Below are 10,111 nucleotides of genomic sequence, written 5' to 3'. Positions count from 1 at the left end.
CAATGTTTTTTTTTTTTGAAAAACCTTGGCAAATTTAGGCTAATTTACAATTCTTATTCGCTAAAAAATTAAATTACATAGAAACATAGACATTACCTGGACATTTTATCATCGAGGAGGCATTATGGATACGTAATGGAGATTTTTTTTAGGACAATTTGAAAAAATTGAAAGCTCAAATAGTAAGCATGGTACACAAGGATGGTGAGCAAGAGAAGCACCAATGTTAGGGCACTTGCATGTGGCAAGAGTGGCACTGATGCTTAAGAGATCTCCCACACTGGAGATTGTAAAAATGAAAATTACGGTTGGTAGAGTTTTTTTATTTAACCCTACTTCGGTGTGAGATATTTCCGAAAGCACCACATTTTTTTAATTAAAAAATATCATGGTGCTTTTCTTGAGACACCATGTGGCGTTCCTCTATAAGTAACACACCGGCGTTGTGTTTCTACTATAGCACCACTATTTTGTTTAGAAGATGCCCCAGGGTGTTTTGTTAAGATTTCCGCACCAAGGCGTCATTGGAAAATAGCACCGCATTTCCACTAAAATTTAAAACTATAGTGGTGTCCTTACTGGTATGCACTGAGACGTTTTACTATGTGAAGGGCAATGGTGTTATCGGTTGTTCAAACACCGGTGCGTTATGTTATTTAGCGCACCATGTTTTTATTTTATTTTATAAAAATAAAATTTCGATGGTGCACCATGTTATCGCAACATCGTTTCTTGCATGGATAGTAAAGCACCAGTGCATTTGTGTATTTTAGACGCATCGTTAAAAAAACATCTGACCCCCCACCTCTGCTAGTGACCTCCGCTAAAAACATATTTTTGGGCTATTTTTATAAGGGCTTCCATAAAAACCTCTCCTAGAAGGTCTTTCCCTTGTATTGTTACAAAGGACCATCATACAGTTGAAAAGGAGACAATATAGATGAATGCTTAAAATTTTGGATAGCTGCAAAATACAAGTCACAACACAGAGGTCTTCCCCTAACTATAACTTGGGGGATTTGGATTGAAAGGAACCAATCCATCTTCAATAACCAAGGTCATTCCTTCTTAAATGCAGCACTGAACAATTTGGATCTACAAAATATCATGTTTTCTTCCCTTCAACCATCCAATCTTGTTTGTGCTTTATACTCTTTGAATTACAAGGATTGCCCCTAGGCCTTTTTTTGATGGTGCAACAAACCTCTCATTGTCCATGGGAGGGACGGGAGGAGTCATCTACTTGCAAGAAAACTTCTTCATAAAATTCTCATGCAACATCAGCCTGACAACCAACAATTTCACATAACTCTTTGCTGTCAAGCTCCTCCTTCAAATTACTTCTAGGCTTCATAATATAAGCCAAATCCATATCTACAAGGTCTCACAAGTGGTCATAAATTGGATGAAAGGAAAATCTAGGTTGAGGAACTACACTCTTCTATCTATCATTCAACGAATCTTGCATTGGATAACATCTTTATCATCCATTAATTTTGACCATATTTATAGGTCAAGAAACATGGAAGCAGATACCCTCTCAAAGGTTGGAATGGAAATGGATGAAGGCTTTTGGAATATTTCAGAATACAAAGAAGTCCAACTCTTTGAATATTTTCTTGACCCTTGGGAGGAACTAAATACTATAAACTATTTCTTTGCAAATTAAATTATTAGGCATACATGATATGGCAAGAGTTTTTTGTTGTTTTCGCTTTGTATACATGTGGCAACACCTATAGGTTCCTAATTAGTTGCATCATACAATTACTTTTTGATGGAGCACACAACTCAAACTATCATGGATAACACTAAAATTATGCCGAAACTTAAAAGAATATAGTATTGTTTGTCTATGTTTCTAAGTACTTGATAGTTGAATAATAAAATTTTGTAATTTGGGCTACTTTTTGGGCTGAAAACAACCACAAACATTTGAAAATGTAGTTTTATTACCCCACACATGCGCGCACACACATATATATCATGTTAAAAAATTATAGAACAAGTCAAAGAAAAATGTTTTAATTATAAGTCAAGTCAAAGGATTATACACACACACATATAAAATCAAGGTTTTGATAAAATTAAAAATAAGAATATTACTATATAGAAAGATGTGAAATTTATATTAATACAAATAATACTATTAATAATCAACATATATCCATTTTATCTCGAGATCTACCAAGCATCTAGAGGAATCAAATCTCTTGAGGTGCAAAACTTTTCTTAAGTTTTGCACTTAAAAAGAAGTTTGCATCTTGAGAGATTTGATCCGTATCGACACTTGGTAGACCTCGAGTTAAGATCGATCTATATTTATTTTAATTTTGAATTTATGATTTTTTTATCACTATAAATAGCCATACGATGTAAGAGATTTGTGTTTATTAAATTAAAATATTATCTTTTAAATAATTTGAGAATTTAAACTTTTATATTTACTAACTTTTAATTATTAAACTTTAAGTAAGGATGTGCCTTATTTCGTACCCTTGTACATTGATAAGTTAAAAGAGCATTTGGAAGATGCTCTTCTCCTTCATGTTGATAATTGTCAAGCAACTAAGAAAGCCACAAGGGTCTTGTCAAGCAACTAAGAATGCTCTTCTCCTTCATGTTGACGATTGTCAAGCAACTAAGAAAGCCACAAGGATCTTGTCAAGCAACTAAGAATCCTGCACAAGATGGGTATGATTGTTAATATGGGCAAATCTAAAGTCATGATAATTAAATCCAAAAAGATCACACATGATACTTTCATATATGACAACTACTGGGAGGAAATCCTTCATACATATATCTTAGAATCAACACATATCACAAACTTAGTTGGAATTATACCATTGCAAAAAGGATAAGTGGATGATAGAAAGCTTATTATGGGCTTGAAACAATTGCAAGTGAGTGAATCATTGGATGCGGGATAAAAAACTCTTCTTTGAGAGTCTCATCGCTCCTGTTATTTTAGATGGATGTGAGGTTTTAGGTTGCAATATCTCTAGAAAATCGTGGAGGAAGATTGAAAATATTTAAAAATAGTTTATAACCTACAATCCCAAGATTAAAGAAAATACCCCCTACCCTATACCAAAGCAAGTTTTTTCCCCCATTGAAAGCATGGAAATGACTACGCATCTTATGTATAAGAAGAAGTTGTTGAAAATCAAGAAATGCTAAAAATAGCACTGCTATAAATAGCAATTCAGCCAGTGTTGAACATAGCAACAAGGAATGAAAAATGGAAGTGCTAAAAATAACATTCTATAAATAGCATTTCAGGATACCTTCCTATTTTAGTCAGTCCCTAAACTAAAATAGTGAAGTAAAATTCGAATTTGATCTTAGCAGCTGTTTGTAAAATAATTAATTAATTCATCTTGAGTTAATTAGTTAAGGAAAATCAAACATGAAGTCTATGTGGGGACATGCAACAGTTTCTCCATTAATTGAGGAATTTATCCATCAGTTAAAGAGATAAGGATGAGTTGTAATATTGATTTGTAATTAGTTGGCTCAGTTAATTGAGTCAAGTCCAGTTAGATTAATTCAAACAGTTTGTTGAATTAATGTAATTTTAGTTAGTTAATGCTTGCATGCATGTAAATGTTGCACTTCAGATAACTGAATATTCTCTCATAAATAACTCATGCATGTCAGTTCAGACAGAGACCCAGTTGAGATCAGATGGAGGGGCAGTGTACTATCAGTTGCTAGAATATTCCATTGCGAATATTCCTGGCATGCAAAAGGAATTCTTTTCTTGAGGATTGCACAGTTACTTCTTCAGGTTTTGTGAGTGTGATGAGGCCAATTCACACATGTGGCTTCACTGGACCCCAAGAAAAACTGTGCAAGGAAATAGGAGGCTTGGAGGGCTTGAGGAGGACATATACAGTTTCTATTCAGTCTGTGAGCTGTATTATTCGATTGTAGAGAGAGCGGGATAGATTGAGAGCTGATTCTTTTTGTAACTTGAACAAGATTTCCACTTGTATGATAATACAGAGATTGGGGTTTTAGGCTGAGGCTTTCCCTGGGTTATTTCTTCTGTGTTATGTGTGATTGATTTCTCATTCTCAGTTATATGTGTTCTCTTGATCTTGCTCAATTCGATTAAGCTTCCGCAAAGTGTTGTAGAAGTAGATCTTGTATTGTGTTTTAGTATATTGCATAATTTGTTGATCTACAGTGGGAATTTCTACATGGTGTCGAAGCAAAGGTGATCAAGGTGAAGAACAATATACAAGAAGGAGAAGTTCGAAGTTTGTGATTCCTGAATATAGAAATCGATTTCTTATCACATCTCAATTTCACTAATGGTGTTCAGTGATTTAAGACTCAAGTATGCCCTTGATGACAGCTTGAATTATATAGCCTGGAAGGATCGCATGGAGGCAGTATTAGAGGATAACGGTTTAAAGGACTTCATTGATCAAGAAGTCCCCAAGCCGACTAATGCTACTCAAATGGCGGAATGGAAGAAATGTGTGGCTAGAGCAAGGAGAATTCTCCTGGAGGGAGTTCGAGACCACATTGTCTAGAGCGTCCATGGGAAAGAGACACCGTTTTCGATGTGGAAAACATTGAAAGATTTATATTAGAACAACAGCGATCAGAGGAAGTTGGCGCTGAAAGACAAGCTTCGTAAGATCAAGTGTGAAAAGGGCGACACGATCTCTACATATCTGAACAAGCTCACCACATGCAGGGATGAGCTTGGAAGTGTAGGGATCACGACCGCTGATGATGACATGGTGATTCTTGCACTCCTTGGTCTTCCTAAGAGCTGGCATAACTACCAAGACTCGGTTAATGGAAGAAAAAAACTGCCAGATTGGGAATGACTTTGGTCGGATCTGATGTAGGAGGAAATAAGAAGAAGCACCAGAGATGGATCCTCATCGAAACAAGATGATGAGGATAATCTAGCCTTAACAAATAAGGCGAGGAAAGGGAAAGGGAAGGCATCCCATCCCAAATTCGGTTCTTCCCATGGTGGGAAGAAGATTGACAAATCGAAAGTGCGATGCTTTCATTTTCATGAAGTGGGCCATTATGCTATGAATTATCCACAGAAGAAATCCAAGAAGGGTTCCTTGAAGGGATCTGATGGTGAGGCATTGGCCTCACAGTTTGAGCTAGATTTCTCGCTTATCACATGCATGGTTTCATCCATGCTGGGATGTGTGTGGTACCTGGACAGTGGAGCTTCATTCCACATATCAGGTGACAATAATCTTTTCAGTTCCTTGGAGGAGAAGGATCTCCAGATGCGGATCGAGATGGGCGACGATGGAAAGTACCGTGTTTCAGGTGAAGGTACAGTTGTGTTTCAGAGGGAGCATGGAGCTCCCCTCACCCTAATTGATGTAAAGTATGTACCAGGTCTGAAGAAGAATCTTGTGTCTGTCGCTATGCTAGAAGATAAAGGCTATGATGTAGTCTTTAGTAAAGGAAAGGTATTCCTGAGGCATATCGGTATTGGACAGACAAAGCGAATAGGGATTCGAGTTAAGAATCTCTACAAGCTGGAGGTAGACGACTATGCTGCTTTGAGTTCCAAAGCTGAGATGGTGCAGAGCCAAGATGTTGGCGAGCTATGGCATAGAAGACTGGGCCACTTGCACCATGGAGCCCTGAAGATCATGCAACAGATTTCTACCGGATTACCCAAGGGAAAACTTGAGCAGACGACTACATGCAAAGGTTGTACCTTGGGTAAGTATGCGAAATCTTCCTTTCCGGATTGAGACAGTAGAGCTGGAGCAATCCTGGAGCGAGTTCACTCAGATGTTTGTGGACCTTTCTCTATAGCCTCCACCGCTAAACAAAGGTACTATGTTATTTTTATTGATGATTTTTCTCGTAGATGCTAGATCTACTTTATGCAAAAGAAGGATCAGACCTTCTTGAGGTTTTGTGAGTTTAAAACCTTGGCAGAGAAAGAATCTGGAAAGAAAATAAAAGCCTTGCATAGCGACAATGGTGGAGAGTATGTCTCCCAACAGTTTAAAGACTTCTGCGTTGTAGAAGGAATTAAACGGGAATTGACGGCACCCCATAACCCACAGTAGAATGGGGTGGCCGAAAGGAAGAACAGATCGATTGTGGGAGCAGCTCGAGCGATGTTGCATGACCAAATCCTACCATTGCATTTGTGGGCTGAGGCATGCAATACAACAGTATACTTGCAGAACAAAAGCCCACACCGTATACTGGGAATGAAGACACCTATGGAGGCCTATTCCGGGAAGCGACCTGATGTAAGTCACTTCCGAATCTTTGGATCATCAGTTTACTGTCATGTGACCAAAGATGCCAGGAAGAAGCTAGACCCAACAGTTGAGTTGAGAATACTTGTGGGGTACACAGCTACACTCCACAACTATCGGGTGTACCTGCCTTCCACTCAGAGGACTGTGGTACGCAGGGATCTGAAGTTCGACGAGCAGAAAGCCATGCAAGTGTCACTTGAGAGGGAGCTCAAGTTGCATGCAGAGGAGGAACTTTCAGTTCCTAAGGAGGAGGAGCCTCAGATTGATGCAGAGCAACCGCATGCAGAGGATCTGGGAGTGGATACATCCACTCATGTTGAGACTTCCAGAGATGGGCGGAAACGCTCAAGGGAAGCTGACAGGTTGATGCTGGATGTGTGGGAGAATGTGGGACAACCATCTTCTCAGCACAGACAAAGGAGGTCACCCGAGCGGTACACTGGGTACATGGCCCTGGTTGGGGAGTGTGTAGATATCGAACCTTCTTCATTCGAGGAGGCAGTGCAACAACCAGTTTGGGTTGATGCAATGGTAGAGGAGTACGACTCTATCATTCAAAACAGTGTGTGGGATGTTGTCCCAAGGCCTCAGGGCAAGTCAGTGGTGAGTTCCAGATGGCTTTACAAGGTAAAGCAGGCAGCTGATGGTAGTGTTGAGAAACATAAGGCAAGGTTTGTTGCTTGGGGTTTCTCACAGGTCGAGGGGATCGACTACGATGAGACTTTTGCTCTCGTAGCAAGGTACTCATCAATTAGATCGATGTTGACACTATCAGCTCAAATGGGGTGGAAGATCCACCAGATGGATGTGAAGAGAGCATTCCTCAATGGGAAGATTGAGGAGGAGGTGTACATTGAGCAGCCAGACAGTTTCGAGACCTTCAATCGTGAGTCGCATGTGTGCCGACTCAAGAGGGTTTTGTATGGGCTGAAGCAAGCACCCCGTGCTTGGTACACCAGGATCGACAGCTATTTCACCGGGTTGGGATTTACCAAGAGTGAAGCAGATGCGAACCTTTACCACATCATGGTAGAGGGTAAACCATTGATCATTGTTCTTTATGTCGATGATTTGATTTTGACAGGTGATGATCAACTGATACAATCTTGCAAGGAGGACCTTGCAAGAGAGTTCAAGATGAAGGACATGGGCCTTATGCACTACTTTCTAGGCATGGAGGTGTGGCAAAAAGATGGTGAAGTATTTGTGTCTCAAGGCAAGTATGCCAATGAGATACTCAGGCACTTTCACATGGAGAAGTGCAAGCCCATGCAGACTCCTCTAGCTGGGAACTGGAGGAAGGAGGATGCTACTTCAGGTGAGGTAGTAGCTGCTACTGTTTATCGGCAGCTGGTGGGTTCACTTATGTATCTGGTGAACACACGACCCAACTTATGCTTTGCGGTGAACCAACTGAGTCAAGCTATGGTTCAGCCTACCAAGCTGTTTTGGAAGGCAGCGAAGCATGTGCTGAGATACCTCAGAGGCACATCTCAATTCGGATTGTGGTACAGACAGACAAATGAAGTGAAGCTTCAGGGTTTCACAGATGCAGATTAGGCAGGGAGTCCATCAGACCGGAAGAGCACTTCTGGAGGAATCTTCAACCTTGGTTCAACTGCAATTTCCTGGTATAGCAGGAAACAGAGATCAGTTGCACTTAGCTCAGCAGAGGCTGAATACATGGCTGCTAGTCAGGCTGCATGTGAGGCCATTTGGATGCGGAAGATTCTAGTGGGATTGTTTGGTCAGAGGATGGATCCTACAATGATCTACTGCGATAACTAGAGTTGTATCAAACTCTCTGAGAATCCAGTTTTTCATGTCAGGTCTAAGCACATTGATATCTGGTATCACCATCTTCGAGACTATGTGGTCAAGAGGATCATGTTGCTGTTGTATGTTTCGACCAAGGAACATGATGCAGATATTTTGATGAAGGCATTGTCAAAACGAAAGTTTGAGTTCCACAGAGACAGGATTGAGGTTACTGATAATCCCTTTCTTGTTGAGAGGGAGTGTTGAAAATAGCAACAAGAAATGCTAAAAATAGAAATGCTAAAAATAGCACTGCTATAAATAGCAGTTCAGCCAGTGTTGAACATAGCAACAAGGAATGAAAAATGGAAGTGCTAAAAATAACATTCTATAAATAGCATTTCGGGATACCTTCCTATTTTAGTCAGTCCCTAAACTAAAATAGTGAAGTAAAATTCGAATTTGATCTTAGCAACTATTTGTAAAATAATTAATTAATTCATCTTGAGTTAATTAGTTAAGGAAAATCAAACATGAAGTCTATGTAGGGACATGCAACAATTTCTCCATTAATTGAGGAATTTATCCATCAGTTAAAGAGGTAAGGATGAGTTGTAACATTGAGTTGTAATTAGTTGGCTTAGTTAATTGAGTCAAGTCCAGTTAGATTAATTCAAACAGTTTGTTGAATTAATGTAATTTTAGTTAGTTAATGCTTGCATGCATGTAATTGCTGCATTTCAGATAACTGAATATTCTCTCATAAATAACTCATGCATGTCAGTTCAGACAGAGACCCAGTTGAGATCAGATGGAGGGGCAGTGTACTATCAGTTGCTAGAATATTCCATTGTGAATATTCCTTGCATGCAGAAGGAATTCTTTCCTTGAGGATTGCGCAGTTACTTCTTCAGGTTTTGTGAGTGTGATGAGGCCAATTCACACATGTGGCTTCACTGGACCCCAAGAAAAACTGTGCAAGGAAATAGGAGGCTTGGAGGGCTTGAGGAGGACATATACAGTGTTTATTCAGTCTGTGAGCTGTATTGTTTGATTGTAGAGAGAGCATGATAACTTGAGAGTTGATTCTTTTTGTAACTTGAACAAGATTTCCACTTGTATGATAATACAGAGATTGGGGTTTTAGGCTGAGGCTTTCCCTGGGTTATTTCTTCTGTGTTATGTGTGATTGATTTCTCATTCTCAGTTATATGTGTTCTCTTGATCTTGCTCAATTCGATTAAGCTTCCACAAAGTGTTGTAGAAGTAGATCTTGTATTGTGTTTTAGTATATTGCATAATATGTTGATCACAGTGGGAATTTCTACAGAAGTGATACAACATGGAAGCCAAAAGGTTTCTTAAAATTGCTTCTAACTCTAACCAAAACCTCCACCTTTGGCTCAAGCAAGAATGACATAAGGATGCCCACTCTTGGGCAAACCATTTGGGGGGATAAAGGAGAAAATCTTCTAGCAAAATAAGGATAATATTGTTTGAAAATTTAAGAAGAGTTGTGGGACCTTAAAGAGTTAGAGGGACAAAATAAACTAAGATATTACAGGAAAGTGATCAACTCCAATATTGAAAACAAAAACATCTATCTGTATTGACTAGTGTTAAGAAGAAAATGAACATTTCTAAAATTAGACCTAATTCTCATGAGCTTCATAGTGAAAGACTGTCTCATCCTTGTGATACTAAGAGGTTGAAAATGAAAAACAATTTCTTAAATTGCCCATTGTATAATCACATTCAATCTAATTTTCGAAATATTTATTATACTACCAACCTTCTTAACCTTTTAAATCAACTCAACTATAATCAACTATAATGACGTTGAAATGATTCTCTAGCTATTTAACTAATTTCCATACATTAAAATAAAATGTTAAAAAATTCCAATTTCTTTCTTACTTTCTTAAAATACAATTAACAATGAAATTTTAATAAATGTTAATAATTATTATTTTATATATATATATTTTTTAATTATTATTACCATTTCTCATAAATGGAAAAGAAACTTCTGAAATATTCATATTAACATTTTAGTATTCTCTAATTACATA

This window comes from Pinus tabuliformis, chromosome Q (genome assembly GCF_031772625.1).
Source record: "Pinus tabuliformis cultivar Carrire ecotype Pingquan chromosome Q, CPIR1, whole genome shotgun sequence".
Classification (NCBI taxonomy): Eukaryota; Viridiplantae; Streptophyta; class Pinopsida; order Pinales; family Pinaceae; genus Pinus; species Pinus tabuliformis.
The sequence above is the reverse complement of the archived record's forward strand: the minus strand, read 5'-3'. Positions refer to the sequence as shown.